This window comes from Equus caballus, chromosome 3, assembly GCF_041296265.1.
Source record: "Equus caballus isolate H_3958 breed thoroughbred chromosome 3, TB-T2T, whole genome shotgun sequence".
NCBI lineage: Eukaryota > Metazoa > Chordata > Mammalia > Perissodactyla > Equidae > Equus > Equus caballus.
Window position 1 is genome coordinate 45,900,169 of NC_091686.1, and position 16,203 is coordinate 45,916,371.

At 40.4% G+C, this 16,203-nt stretch overlaps 1 long non-coding RNA gene across 2 annotated transcripts; it reads left to right on the forward strand.

Moving 5' to 3' along the window:
- Positions 1-11,368: 11,368 nt before the first annotated feature.
- LOC138923436 (uncharacterized) lies at positions 11,369-15,891 on the forward strand. Of its 2 annotated transcripts, none has more exons than XR_011437036.1 (3): positions 11,369-11,663; positions 11,998-12,136; positions 15,701-15,891. It is a non-coding gene; the product is annotated as an uncharacterized lncRNA (long non-coding RNA). The 2 variants fall into 2 exon arrangements; XR_011437037.1 differs by lacking the exon at positions 11,369-11,663 and adding an exon at positions 11,744-11,875.
- Positions 15,892-16,203: the final 312 nt, after the last annotated feature.

Consider the following 16,203-nt stretch of genomic DNA (forward strand, 5'->3'; position numbering starts at 1 on the left):
TCTCTCATTTGTCCCAGCTTTATTGAGGTATAATTGACATACAGTATTGTATAAGTTTAACCTGTCCAGCATGTTGATTTGATACACATATATTGCAAAATGATTACCGCCATAGCGTTAGCTAACACCTGCATCACGCCACATAAATAATATTTCTTTTTGGTGGTGAGAACATTTAAGATCTACTCCCTTAGCAGCTTTCAGGTACATAACACAGTGTTCTTAACTATAATCACTAAGCTGTGCATTAGATGCTCAGCACTTATTCATCTTGTAGCTGGAAGTTTGTGCTCTTTGACTGACATCTCCCCTCTCTCCCACTCCCCAGACCCTGGTAACCACCATTCTAGTCTCTGTTTTTATGAGTACAGCTTCTTTAGATTCCACATATAGTTGAGATTGTACAGTATTTGTCTTTGTCTGACTTATTTCACTTAGCATAACTCCCTCAAGGTCTATCCATATTGTTGCAAATAGCAGAATTTCCTTTTTTCTCATGGCTGAATAATATTCCATTGTATGTATACCACATCTTTTTTATCCGTCCATCTGTTGACAGACACATAGGTTGTTTCCACATCTTGGCTATTGTGAATGATGCTGCAGTGACCATGGGAGTGCAGCTATCCTGCTTTCCTTTCCTCTCGATAAATACCCAGAAGGGGAATTGCTAGATCATATAGCAGTTCCACTCTTAATTTTTTGAGGAACCTCCATACTGTTTTCCATCGTGGCTGCAAATTGATTTACATTCCCAATAAACCTTAAGTTTTTAAACCTCTTTCACCTAAGTATTCCATCATTTTCAGGCAAAACAACCTAACTGATATGTATGATGCATCAATTGCCACCCCCAAAAGTCACTGTAGATCAGACAACACTGTTTACCAACTGGTACTGCTGCCCATCATGGGAACTACATCTACTTTGCCTCTCCTGTCCAACTACTTGGTCTCTGCCGCCCTGCCACCTGGTATCCTGGTTGAAATAAGGAAGCCCATCTCAACTATAACATCTCCCACCAACCTACAGGAAAATGAACCATAGAACTCCCCTCAACAATGGATTTCTCAAAATCATGGTGAAAAGATTATTTTTCTGGTCCCTCTCAAGGAACATAGTAAAGCATCTAGCCCATGATGAATCCTTTCCAACATTCCTCTCTCTCCATGTATTCCTTCCTTTACATTATCTAAAAAAAAAAATCTGGCATCTCAATTTCATTTACCATGAATCATTTTCGAGCCGGGGGTGCTGTCTATAAAGAGAACTAACAATTTTAATGACTCCTCTTTGTCAGAGCTAGCACAACAATACAGAATTTCTAGTAAAGGTACCCATAGTGATAAATTCAACCTGATCTAAAATAATGTTCTTCCCACCATGCCCTTGGACCCGCAAAATTCGTTCTCCCAAGAGTTGGTCAATTTTTATCAATATGCATTAGCAAAACATAATACTAGTTATTTTGGTGCTTAACCCTTCTCCTTCCACATTTGACCTGGTAACTGACTCTCATTGCTTAGTCTGACTGTAATTGTAGGTCTGAAGACCATGAGAGATGGAAGTGGATGGGACATAAGGAAAACTGGCTTCCCCTTACAGGGTTGCTGCTCAGGCAAGGTCCTCACATGGTCTTCAAATCAGGTAGTCAGTATCTTTGTCATGTAGGCAAGAGAGAATGTCTTGGTTGGCCAGGAAAGATCAGTGGAGATTGGGGGTTCAGAGTAATCCGAGTCATTTGAATCTTTCAAAATAATCTCATTCCAATACATGGAATCCAACTTCTTCCCAGCCAATACCCTAGTTTTCACTGACGAGACCTGGTGTTCCTGTGAATTTACCCAATGCTGTAACTGGAAACCTACAGGGTCGAACTTCTAATTTGGCTTCTGGCTAGTTTAGCTTTATGGCTTCAAGAAATTAATGAGACTTCTAATATTATCATAGAACGTTCTTAGGTTACAGTGCATGCCATGAGGCAAGAATCTGAAATTTTGGGCTTGCTATTCTCTTTCACTAAACTGCCCAGCACTTTTAGAAGCAACTATCAACCCTCACAGGCTTTGAACGACTCATGCACTTTAACACTCTTCTGTGGCAAAAACCCATTGGTCCCCAAGGCTTTGCCTTCAGGACGTACTTATTTCATTCCAGGAAATCAGAGTTGATTTTCTATTTATTTATTTTATAGCAGTAACATTGGATTATAACATTATATAACTTTCAGGTGTACATCATAATATATTTCGAATTCTGTGTAGATTACATCAGTTCACCACCCAAAGACTAATTATAATCCATCACCACACACATGTGCCATATCACTCCTTTCACCCTCCTCGCCCCCTTCTTCCTTTCTGGTAAACAACAATCCAATCTCTCTTACTATGTGTTTCTTTGTTGTTGTTTTTATCTTCTACTTATGAGTGAGATCATATGGTATTTGACTTTCTCTCTTAAGTGACTTATTTCAATGAGCATAATGTCCTCAAGGTCCATCCATGTTGTCACAAATGGCCGGATTTCATCATTTCTTGTGGTATAGTAGTATCCTATTGTGTATATATACCACATCTTCTTTATCCATTCGTCCCATCATGGGCACCTAGATTGCTTCCAACTCCTGGCTATTATGGATAATGCTGCAATGAACATAGGGGTGCATGTACCTTTATGCATTAGTGTTTACAAGTTCCTGGGATAAGTATCCAGCAGTGGTATAGTTGGATCATATGGTAGACCTATTCTTAATTTTCTGAGGAAACTCCATACTCTTCTCCATAGTGGCCACACCAGTTTACAATCCCACTAGCAGTGTACGAGGGTCCCCTTCTCTCCACATCCTCTCCAACACTTGTTGTTTCCTGTCTTGTTAATTATAGCCATTCTGACTGGAGTGAGGTGATCTCTCGTTATAGTTTTGATTTGCATTTCCCTGATAGTTAATGATGTTGAGCATGTTCTCATGTGCCTGTTGGCCATCTGTGTGTCTTCTTTGGACAAATCTCTGTTCAGATCTTTGCCTATTTTTGAATTGGGTTGTCAGTTTTTTTGTCGTTGAGTCATATGAGTTCTTTGTGCATTTTGGATGTTAACACCTTATCCAATATATGGTTTGCAAATATCTTCTCCCAATTGGTACGCTGTCTTTTCGTTCTGTTGATGGTTTGCTTTGCTGTGCAGAAGCTTTTTAGTTTGATATAGACCCATTTGTTTGCTTTTTCTTTTGTTTCCCTTGCCTGATCAGACATGGTACTTGAAAACATGCTGCTAAGACCAATGTCAAAGAGTGGACTGCCTATGTTTTCTTCCGGAAGTTTCATGGTATCAGGTCTTACATTCAAGTCTGTAATTCATTTTGCATTGATTTTTGTGCATGGTGTAAGATAATGGTCTACTTTCATTCTTTCACATGTAGTTGCCCAGTTTTCCCAACACCATTTATTGAAGAGATTCTCCTTTCTCCATTGTATGCTCCTGGCTCCCTTGTCGAAAATTAGCTGTTGATGTAGGTGTGGTTTATTTCTGGGCTCTCTATGCTGATCCATTGATCTCTGTGTCCATTTTTCTGCCAGTACCATGCTGTTTTGGTTACTCTAGCTTTGTAGTATGTTTTGAAATCAGGGAGTGTGATACCTCCAGCTTTGTTCTTTTTCCTCAGGATTCCTTTGGCTATTCACAATCTTTTGTTGTTCCATATAAATTTTAGGATTCCTTGTTCTATTTCTGTGAAAAATGTTGTTGGAACTTTGATGAGGATTGCATTGAATCTATAGATTGCCCTAGGAAGTATGGTGCTTTTAACTATGTTAATTCTTCCAATCGAAGAGCACAGAATATCTTTCCATTTCTGTGTGTCCTCTTCACTTTCTTTCAACAATGCTTTATACTTTTTGGTGTACAGATCTTTCATCTCTTTGGTTAAGTTTATATTCCTAGATATTTTCTTCTTTTTGTTGCAATTATAAATGGGATTGTCTTCGTGATTTCTCTTTCTGCTGCTTCATTGTTAGTGTGTAGAAATGCAACTAATTTTTGTATGTTGATTTTGTTATCCTGTGACTTCACAGTATTCATTTATTATTCCTAAAGGTTTTTTTAGGGATTCTTTAGGGTGTTCTATATATAAACTCATGTCATCTGCAAATAGTGACAGTTTCACTTCTTCCTTTCCAAGTTGGATCCCTTTTATTTCTTTTTCTTGCCTGATTTCTCTGGCAAGGACTTCCAATACTATGTTAAATAAGAGTGGTGAAAGTGGGCATCCTGGTCTGGTTCCTGTTCTTAGAGGGATAGCTTTCAGTTTTTCTCCATTGAGAGAGAATGAGATTAGCTGTGGGTTTCTCATATATGGCCTTTATTATGTGGAGGTATTTTCCTTCTGTACGCTTTTTATTCAGAGTTTTTATCGTAAAGGGACGTTGTACCTTGTCAAATGCTTTCTCTGCATCTCTTGAGATGATCATGTGATTTTTATTAATGTGGTGTCGCCCATTGATTGATTTGCAGATGTTGAACCATCCCTGCATCCCTGGAATAAAACCCAGTTGATCATGATGTATGAGCTTTTTAATGTATTTTTGTATTCGATTTGCTAGTATTTTGTTGAGGATTTTTGCATCAATGTTCTTCAGTGATATTGGCCTATAATTTTCTTTTTGTTTGTTGTCCTTGTCTGGTTTTGGTATCAGGATATTCTTGGCTTTGTAGAATGAGTTAGAAAGCCTCCCCTCCTCTTCAATTTTGTGGAACAGTTCAAGAAGGATAGGTATTAAGTCTTCTTTGAATGTTTGGTAGAATTCACCAGGGAAGCCATCTGGTCCTGGACTTTTATTTTCTGGGAGGTTTTTGATTACTGTTTCAATCTCCTTACTGTTGATTGCTCTATTCAAATTCTGTACTTCTTCTTGATCCAGTTTTGGAAGGTTGTATGATTCTAAGAACTTATCCATTTCTTCTGGATTATCCAATTTGTTGGCACCTAGCTTTCATACTATTCTATAATCTTTTGTATTTCTGAGGTCTCTGTTGTAATTTCTCCTTTTTCATTTCTGATTTTATTTATTTGAGCCTTCTCTCTTTTTTTCTTGATGAGCCTAACTAAAGTTTTGTCAATTTTGTTGATCTTTTCAAAGAACCAGCTCTTGGTTTCATTAATTTTTTCTATGGTTTTTTTAGTCTCTATTTCATTTATTTCTGCTCTGATTTTTATTATTTCCTTCCTCCCACTGTGTTTAGGCTTTGTTTGTTCTTCTCTTTCCAGTTCCTTTAGGTACACTGTTTGATTGTTTATTTGGGATTTTTCTTGTTTGTTGAGGTAGGGCTGGTTGCTATAAACTTCCCTCGTAGAACCACTTTTGCTGTATCCCATAGATTGGGCGTGTTGTCTTTTCATTTTCATTTGTCTCCTGGTATTTTTTGATTTCTTCATTGACCCAATGGTTGTTCAGTAGCATTTCACTTATTTTCCACATTTTTGTGGCTTTTCTGATTTTCTTCCTTAGTTGATATCTAGGTTCATACCTTCATGGTCAGAAAGATTCTTGGTATTATTCCGATCTTCTTAAATTTCTTGAGACTTGTTTTGTGGCCTAATATGTATTCAATCCTTGAGAATGTTCCATGTGCATTTGAAAAGAATGTGCGTTCTGCGGTTTTTGGATGGAATGTTCTATATATATCTACTAAGTCCATCTGATCTAATGCGTCATCTAAGGCCAATGTTTCCTTATTGATCTTCTGTTTGGATGATCTATCCATTGGTGTAAGTGGAGGGTTAAAGTTCCCTAGTATTATTGTGTTTCTGTCTATTTCTCCTTTTACGTCTGTTAATAATTGTTTCATATATTGAGGTGCTCTTAGGTTGGGTGTATAGATATTTACAGGTGTTATATCATCTTGTTGGATTGTTCCCTTTATCACTAGGTAGTGTCCTTCTTTGTCTCTTGTTACAGTTTTTGTTTAAAGTCTATCTTGTCTGATATAAGTACCCCCTCTTTCTTTTCTTTGCCATTTGCATGGAGTATCTTTTCCCATCCTTTCACTATCAGTTTGTGAGTGTTTTTAGGTCTGAAGTGTGTCTCTTGTGTGCAGCATATATATGGGTCTTGCTTTTTTATCCCATCTGCCAGCCTATGTCTTTTGATTGGAACATTTAGCCCATTGAAATTTAAAGCAGCTATTGATGAAAGTATATTTATTGCCATTTTGTTATCTTTTTTCTGGGCATTTTAGTAGTTCTTCTCTGTACCTTTCTTCTTCTCTTGCTCTCTTCCCTTGTTGTTTGACGGCTTTCTTTAGTAATATGTTTGATTTCTTTCTTTTTACTAATTTGTTTACTTAGTATAAGTTTCTGGTTTGTGATTACTATGAGCTTGGTATATAATAGCCTACATATATAGCAATCTGTAGTGAGTCGATAGTCTCTTTAGCTCGATCTCTTTCTAAAAGCTCTACTCTTTTTCTCCCCTCCTCCCACATTTTATGTTTTTGAAATCATATCTAACCTCTTGTTTTCTGTGTGTCTATCTCTCTTATCATTTAAATAGGTAATTTTAGTACTTTTGTCTTTTAACCTACATATTACCTTCATGGGTGGTTAATTTGCTACCTTTACTGTGTTTTTGCCTTTACCACTAATTTTATTTCCTGTTTTTTGGGATAATTTTCTTATCCCTATTTGTGTTCTTCTCTTTCCCACTTAGATAAGACCCTTCAGCATTTCTTGTAGAACTGGTTCCTTGGTGATAAAGTCCTTTAATTTTTGCTTGTCTGGGAAGCTGTTTCTGTCTCCTTCCATTCTGAATGATAACCTTGCTGGATAGAGTATTCTTGGCTGTAGGTTTTTTCCTTTCAGCACTTTAAATATGTCATGCCACTCTCTTCTAGCCTGTAGGGTTTGGCTAAGAAGTCCACCGATGGCCTTATTGGCTTTCCTTTGTATGTCACTTGTTTCCATTCCCTTGCAGCTTTTAGGATTCTCTATTTATCTTTATCTTTGGACATTTTAATTATAACCTCCCTCAGTGTGGACCTGTTGGTGTTCATCTTGTTTGCTGCTCTTTGTGCTTCCTGTACTTGGACATCTGTTTCCTTCCTGAGGTTAGGAAAGTTTTCAGCTATTATTTCTTTATATAGATTCTCTGTCCCTTTGTCTCTCTCTTCTCCTTCTGGGGCACCTATAATATAAACGTTAGTGTGCTTGATGTTGTCCCAGAGGTCCCTTAGACTGTTCTCATTCTGTCTAATTCTTTTTTTCTTTTATCTGGTCGGCTTGAGTGATTTCCTCTAGTCTTTCTTCCAGCTCACTGATCCATTCTTCTGTATCATCTACTCTGCTCTTGAATCCCTCTAGTGAATTGTTCATTTCTGGTATTGTGTTCTTCATTTCTGATTGGTTCTTTTTTACATTTTCCAATTCTTTGTTGATGTTCTCACTGTGTTCATCCAGTCTTCTCCCAAGATCAGTGAGCATCCTTATGAGTTTTTGCTTGAACTCTTTGTCAGGTAGATTGCTTATTTCTGTTTCATTTAGCTCTTTTTCTGGGATTTTGTCCTGTCCCCTTCTTGGAACATAGTCCTTTGCCTCCTCATCATGCCTCCTTCTCTGTGCTTATATCTATGTGTTAGGTGAGTCAGCTATGTCTCCTGATCTTGGAGAAGTCACCTTATGTCAGAGATGCCTTTTGAGGCCCCACAGTGTGCCTCCCTCTTGTCATCAGTCCAGATGTTCCAGAAGTGAGCCCTGTGTGGGCTATGTGTGTCCTTCTGCTGCAGCAGGTCTGCTCTTATTTCTGGCACCCAAGGAGTCTAAGCTTTCTCTCCCTGGCCACCTGTTTGTAAGTCGAATATGGGGAGCCCCAGCACTGTTGGATGCAAGGTCTTATAGCACACTCCTGTTGCAGTTTTTCTGGTAAGTGAGTAGGCACCCAGTGTGGGTGGTTGCTAGGCTCAGGGACTTACAGTTGCTGTAGTCCTCAAGACTGCAAGGCTGTTGTCAGCTCTCTTAGGATTGAGGCTGAGTGGGGCTGGCCCTAGGCACCGGATCACCCAATTGTTTTAGGCTTTGGAAGGTGGGGCTGATCCCCTTTGTGGCTGTTTGTGAAGCACAAGTCTGTTGCAGCTGACAAGCCCCACCCCCAACAGATTCACACACACTGTCAACACACTCCTGGCCCATGCACACTTCCCAACTCCCTGGAGCTTACCCAACCCCCACAATGCAGAGGCCCTCACCTCACTTATAAGAAGAAGATAAAAACAATGACAAACGAACACATAGCAACGGAGATTGGATTGTTGGTTACCATAAGGGAAGGGGTGGGGGGAAGACAAAAGGCGTGATTAGGCTCACATGTGAGGTGATGGACTATAATTAGTTTTTGGGTGGTGAACATGATGTAATCTGCACAGAATTCGAAATATATTATGATGTACATATGAAAGCTATATAATGTTAGCATCCAATGTTATGAAAGTAAATAAATAAATAAATAAAAAGAAAGCTAGAGTGACCAGAGCTCACTTACAGAGCCGATGTCCTCCTAAAGTCTCTAGATTTCTCAAAGAATTAAGTATAGAATTACCCTATGATCCAGGAATTCCACTTTTATACAATTGAAAGCATGGACTCAGATATTTGTACAACAATGTTCATAGCAGCATTATTCACAATAGCCAAATGGCATACATCAACTGACGTATGGATTTCTAAAAATGTGTTGCATATGTACATTCAAATATGTCTTAATCTTAAAAAAAGGAATGGAGGTGCCGGCCTAGTGCCATATTGGTTAAGTTTGTTCACTCTGCCTCAGTACCCTGGGGTTGGCTGGTTTGGATCCCAGGGGCAGACATGCACACTGCTCATCAAGCCATGCTATGGCAGGGTCCTACATACAAAATAGAAGAAGATTGGCATGGACATCGGCTTGGAGACAATCTGCCTCAAGCAAAAAGAGGAGTATTGCCAAGAGATGTTAGCCCAGGGCCAATATTCCTCAACAGCAACAAAAAGTAATGGAGTATAACAAGTATTGGTGAGCATGTGGAGAATTGGAACTCCTGCACTGTCAGTTGGGATGCAAAATGATACAGCCACTGTGGAAAACAGTATGGCAGTTCCTCAAAAAATTAAAAAATAAAATTACTATATCTCCCAGGAATTTCACTCCTGGGTATATACCCAAAATAGTTGAAAGCAGTCTCTCAAAGAGATATTTGTATACCCATGTTCATAGCAGCATTATTCACAGTAGCCAAAAGGTGGAAGCAACCCAAATATCCATTGACAGATAAATGGATAAATAAACTGTGGTGTATTCACACAATGAGTATTATTCCTTAAAAATGGAGGAAATTCTGACATATGCTACAATATGGATGAACCTTGAGGATACTGTGCTAAGTAAAATAAGCCAGTCACAAAAAAGATATATACTGTATAATTTCACTTAAATGAGGTACCTGGGGTTGTCAGAATCATAGAGGCAGAAAGTAGAAGGGTGGTTGCCAGGGGCTGGAAAGATAAGGGAAGGGGCAATTGCTGTTTAATGAGTATGGAGTTTCAGCTTTGCAAAATGGAAATAGTTCTGGAAACGGATGGTGGTGATGGTTGCACAACAATGTGAAAGTACTTAATCACTGAACTGGATGCTTAAAAATGGTTAAGATTGTAATGTTATGTATATTTTATCACAATAAAAAAACAGCGGAAAAATAAGTAAATAAATAAATAGCCACTCTATTAGACAGCACAGTTGACTTTTGCTAGAATGCTCCGATCACATTAATTTGAGGGGGGCATGGACCTTGCCATCAGATCACGTACTAGATGTGTGACCTTAGCAAGTTATTTAAACGCGTTAATCGCCATCCCATTATCTGAAAAATAGGGAAAATAATAGAGCCATTCATGCCTAATATAGTGAGAACTAAATGAGAAAATGCAAGAAAGCCCTGGAAAAACAAACTGACACATATTAGCCACAAAATCAACGTTGAATTGTAGCAGTAACAACAATGATTAAGAGCCGCTTATTGGCCCAGGCAAAAGATGAGGAGGAAGGCACGTGTATTGCAAAAGATACTGGAGGATTTTTTGCTGGTTTAAAATATCTGGGTGCTCCTTCCTTTCTTCACTGGTGCCGCTTTGCATGACTTGACCGAATGTAAATAAAATCCGGTTAGTGTGTAGACATGAAATACTAGAGAAAACTTTGCCCTGGACCAATCTCCAATTATGAATTTTTCTTTTTTCTAGAAACTTTAGATGTCTGAATTTTCCAATTTGAATAAAAGCTCAATTTAAAAATTGAGCTATTTCAAGGTGCTTGGAACGAGTGAGTGTAATTGACACTGATATTTCTGCTCAGCGCTAGCCGTCCTTGGCTTCGACGGAGGAATTTATTCACATTTTCTAATACTCTTCATCGTGCGTCTGTCATGTCTCCTTCCTCCCTCACTATATGCAAACAGACTGAGGAAAATCACCCTTAACAAAACTCTCATTCTGGATGGAAAAGTCTGTGATGGTTTTTCCCTTTCATTCACTTCTGTGCTGACAAGATTCAAAGTTACTCAAAATCTTGCAGACTAATTACGTAATACATAGGTATTTTAGTACAAACTGCCCAATTAGGCAATGTAAAACATTTGTAGCCAAAGCTCCGATAAAGTGTACCAACTATCTTTTTAAAACACAACTCAAACTTTTTTTCTTACCATATCTTAACGTAACAGCCTTAAATGCAATTTTACATGGCATTTATAAAGAATATCAGGTTATAGAAACAGAACTCTGCTAGGAATATAAAGACCTGGGTTCTAGCTTCAACTTTGCCACATTCTGGGTGTGCATCAGTGTTTTAAAATATACCCAGGATTTGATTTCTCAGATTTGGTAAAATGACAGACACAGAGACAACTGCCTTGAAAGGAGAGTTTATTAATCATAGTTCCCAGGAGGAGGGAGCATGCCACGCCATGCAGGGCCAAATGGGGAAGACCCAGGGTCAGTCGGGGGGGCAGAAAGAGCTAGGAGAAAACATGGGCCAGAGACTTTCGTGTGGTTTCCCAGGGAAGGAACAGGCAAGGCAGGCTAGGCAAGCCAAGCGAGCTTCAGCAGGGTCTGGGCTGTAGGGGCTGACCTGAGGTGATTTAGGGGAGGAGAATAGTGTCCCAGACTGCTGACACCTGATAAAAGGAGGGGGATGGGGATTGGTTGGTCTGCATATCAAAGGCGCACTGAAGCAAGCTGTGTGCTGTGCCTAGAACTTAGGTAACCCTGGGAGGGCCAGTCCCTCCCCAGGTCCACAAGACCCCGAGATAACAAAGCGTCATAAAATACAGAAAATGAAAAATACAAGAAATACAATCAGTGAAAAGTACTTAAGCTCTCTAAACCTCAGTCCCCCCAGAGTTATAGACATGGGGAAAATAAGACCTGTGTCTGCTTTGCTCACGGTGATCAAACCGTCAATGGGATCCAGGCAGCTTGCCACCAGCATCCTCAGCAACTATTGTGCTGCACTTACTCTCCAAAACACTGCTAAAGAAGTAGAGATACCTATCTCTGAGGTTGAAGTTCTAGGTTTGTGAAGAGCTATCTGGAGCCTCAGGTGGAGGGAGAACTTGGTAACTCAAATCAAGCCAGCTGGAGGGTAAGCGGTTATAGGAAATCGTTAGTGTCTGAAGGCAATGGAAAGCTGCAGCTGTCGGTCCGTGACCACGACAGCGCTGGGTCCACTCCAGTCCACTGCAGCCCGCAGAGGCTCCTCTGCAATGCTAGGTAATCTCAGAACTCCTGAGCGGGATCTGGGTTCTCCCATGGAACCAGTTCCCTTGCTCTGATGATCAGGAAAAAGGTCAAGAGGTAAATGGTTTACTCTCGCCCATGGATGCTTTTGCCAGTTTTATACAGAAACAGTGCCTTTGATTCTTTCGTTAGTTTTGATTTTTTTCAGTTCTCATTATTGTTGACCTTTCCTCCTACAGATTATAAAACCAGAGACTCTATTATCACACTGGTGACTGACTACCTGCAAAACAAAATCAACATAGACCCACTCATAACACATAAATTGCGTTTTGAAAGGATCAATGAGGCATTTGAATTGCTCCAAGGTGGAAAATGGTGAGTAATTGTGTGTGAGTGGGATGTGTGCATGTGAAAGATGTATCTGTGTGAGATAGCTGATATGTGTGACTCTTACCTCCAAAATTTTATGAAAAATCAGTTTTCAGAGCAAATCAAAAGAGGGTGGTTGTGGGAAACAGTTCAGAGAAAGACAATAAAAGACTTTTAAGTCACTTGTGAGGAGCCCTCAGTCCTTTATTCAGTCAGCGTGTGACCTAAAATGGCTACCTTTGCCCAGGTCACTGTCCTCATCTATAAAATGGGGATAATGATATCTCCTCTCTTGAGAGACCATTATTAAGATCAAATGTGAAAATAAAAAGGAAAGACCAATTAAGAGAGTAGTACAAAAATACATTATAATAAAATTTTCATTGTTATTTGCTTATGACCAAAAAATTAAATTACAACTTAATTAGCAACCTGGGATGACTAATACAACGTTGAAATGAGCTAACTTCCACCAGAAAATTAGTTATTTATTTACAAGATACAATTTGTGCTGCTTTTTATTTTCAATCAACAGCTTACCATTGGATATTTCACAAGTATTTCTAGTCACCAAACATTCATTAAGTGACTAATGGCAACACTGTGCTGGTCTCACTGCAGAAACAGAATTGAATGTAAACACTGTCTTCAGGTCACTCGTGGTCCTGGACTGGAGCGTAAGGCACTGCAGACATAAGTAACCCCAATTTAGGGCTGGCTATGATGTCTGGTCAGAAGACCCCAGACTCCGCCTGCAAGGCCTGGGGAGCTCCTTTCTCACTGGGAGGTGGGGAAGCCTCAGAGGGGCCACCCCTGAGCTGGGCCTGGGAGCTGATAGAGCTGCGACCTGATGTCTGGGGAACAGGCGCCGTAGAATTGGGAACAGTGTACAAGAGCCCATAGAAGACAGAACAAAACTTGCCTGTAGTGAGCAGCAAACCATCCAGTCTGCAAGGACCCGATTGTGTTTCCAGAGGGCAGTGAAGGTAAAGTCCTGATCGCAGAATGGTTTCTGTGAAAACAATTAAGAGCGCCAGAAGGCTGAATCGAAAGAGCACTGGGTTTGCCTAGGATATTATCTTGCCTTTCCTGGGCCTCCCTCTGTGACATTGCTGTGAAGTCCTACCCACTAGTAACTGACAGGAATCAACAGGAGCTTGGTTGAAGTTATTGACGTGCGCTGAGTAGACTGACTGAAATCAGCCGAGTTCCAAACCACCTGAAAAACACACGTGTTGGGTTGTTTGAGCTTGAAGCCGCTTTGCAGCTCTGTGACGACAGCTGTGCTTCTATGTATTTGGAGTTCAGAGCTGAGGAGACCAGGATTATGGGTTCTAGAGCTCTGTAACCCAAATAGATTTATAGCGAGAGAGTATTGAAATCCATCGATCTCTAGTCCGAGAAAAACAAGAGACAGTCCCCACATCACTGACAGTGGACTAGAAGCTTCACCTTCATAGGAAAAGGAAAAGCATGCTGAGGGTTTAGCAAAATTGCAGGATTGTTCTCCATTTGCAGCATGAATCTCACACAATCTTTCATACAACGGTGTATGTGAGAAAATCTAAACTGAAAGTTAGAGAACACATAGATTGTCAAGCATTTTTAACTTAGTATTCTCAAAAAAATTAAATACCAAGGTCACCAAAATTGTGGGCGGAAATGCAAAAGGTAGATCTAATTTCCTGAGGAGATGAGATACGCATGGGTGCTAACTGGATGGCAAGCATGCATTTATTTATCAGATGGCCACTTTGGCAGAGTGCACAAGCACATCAAAAGATCAGAGAAGCTGCCATTTCTGCCCTTCACGTTAACTATGACTAATGGGTGGAGACTGCAAATAAGCCCCAGATCTTAATTTACAATCGTCATCTTCATTATCTTGAAACTAATTTCCCAACTTGACCCTGAAAGAAGGCCGTTTGCTCCAGCTTATTCACAAAGTCCTCAAGCAATCTTGCTGACTTGGACCATCAGGCAATATTACTTCTCTTTATATTTGTTTTATTGGAATTGGCTTGATAATTATTTATGATTTAGGAACATTAGGCTTTGGCACCAATGGTAAATAAATTAACTTGACCCTTTGTAATATTTACAGTGTATGTGGTAATAGAACATAACAGGGGGCAATGAACCTGAGATAGTCTTTCCTGAGGAAAAAAATGCAGACCAAGCTTCTGGGTTTTACACAAAGACCCCTGGGCTGGATGATTATTAACCCTCCCCACCCACCAGCAGGGGCCATTTGTAGAAACCTTTGTGCAGAGGGACCTGTTGAACTTAGCTTTTATAGGGTAGGAGCAGTTGTGACCTCTGAGGTCATTTGGCTGTCACCTTTGCTTTATGAGAAAGAAAATCAAAACCCAGGGCCATGCAGTGCAGTGACCACCAGGATCACTTAGCCAGTGTCCAGCTGAGCAAATTCTCCTGCACTCTTACTGCTCTTTCTCTACATCTTCCATTCTCCTCTCACGTCTTGTCATTGCACCCTTGCACACAATCCGTCAACCACACTGAGCTGCCTCCAGTCTTCCCCCAGTCCCTGCCCCTCAAAGGATGGCACAGGCTCCCTTGTCTCTGAGCCTACACACACCTATTTCCTTGTCCTGGAAACCATCGGTGCCCAAAGCCCACCCCCTCCACACTCCACGTTCCTTAACTCCCAGCCATGGTCCAAATCACAGTTTAGCAAGGCCTCCGAGCTCCCAGAATTCGAGGTGGCATATACTTCCTCTCTGTTCCCATTGCACCTGCTGCTTCCCCCGTTATGACATGGCCAACACTGTAATCTACCTACCTGATTAGTGATTAGCTTGCAACATTAGACTGTGGGTTTTTTGAATATCACATTCACCATCACTACCCCAGCATCAAGCACAATGCCTGAAACATGGGAGTTGCGCAGTAACACAATTTTGTTGAATGAATGAATAAATAAGAACAAGAATTAATGAGCCAAGGGCCCTAACACAAACGCGTTCAGAGCAGAGGAATTAGAATACTGTGCACATCTGGGGAGGCTGTCAATGTACAATGTGCAATGCCTATTATTCTTCCTAACAGAGAACTCTTTCACAGCTATTGAAAGTGCAGGTGTAGCATCACAGCAGATGAGGAACAAAACTAGGAAATCGCCATTTGAAGTGGAATACTAGGATGGTCCCCAGGCAGCCACTCACCACGAGAAAACAGAGAGAGGCTAGAGGAGTCCCCCCTTTCCCACCAGCACAGCTCATGGCCCGAGGAAGGGCGATTAGAAGTCATGGAGTGAGGGGACTCTAACTGTGGACCCAAATGAGATGGCTGCTCAGGGCTCACAAGCTGTCTTCCCTTATGTTTGCCTCCATTACCCAAATCAGACCCCAGGGTTGCCAGTTACCCACGGACTTGATTCAGGGGACATTCTCTGGTGTCTGTGGGGGAAACAGGGAGATAAATGTAGAGATAGCAAATGGGCATGGGTAGACAACTTGTCTTTTAAAATACTCACACTGTGATTATTTTGTCCTAGCCCATTTATGCAAGGAAGTCAGTCATTTCCATGTTTGATTTCTTGTGTTTCAGCATCCGCTGCGTCCTCTTGTTTGAGATCCCAGATAGTAAAAATGGAGCATGAACATGCATAGGAGCGTTCTTTTATGCCTTTTTCAACACTTTGATGACTGAACTGAAACATGTCGAACCCAAGATTGGAAAGAGGGCACTTCTGGAATTTTAGAAATGGAACAAGTATAATAAAACAAACTACTTGGAAACTGACGTTTACATTTCAGCCAAACACTTGAAGAGAAGAATGAAGAATTAGTGATGAAAAGGGTTTTCTATCCATGCTAATGATCTGATTTCACTTTATAGTCGTTATATTATGAATAAGCCTCAATGGACAGCTTGTAATTTTTGAAAGTCTATTTTCAGTATGGAATCCTTCTCCAGTGTTCTACACGTGGCTGAGTTGTCCTGTTATGGAAAGAACTTCTACCCATAGTCTGCCTTCATGGGCAAGTAGTGGGAAGAAAGGTAACTAACTCTTTGAGTGTGAGCTTGACATACATTGGGCCATATTTTCC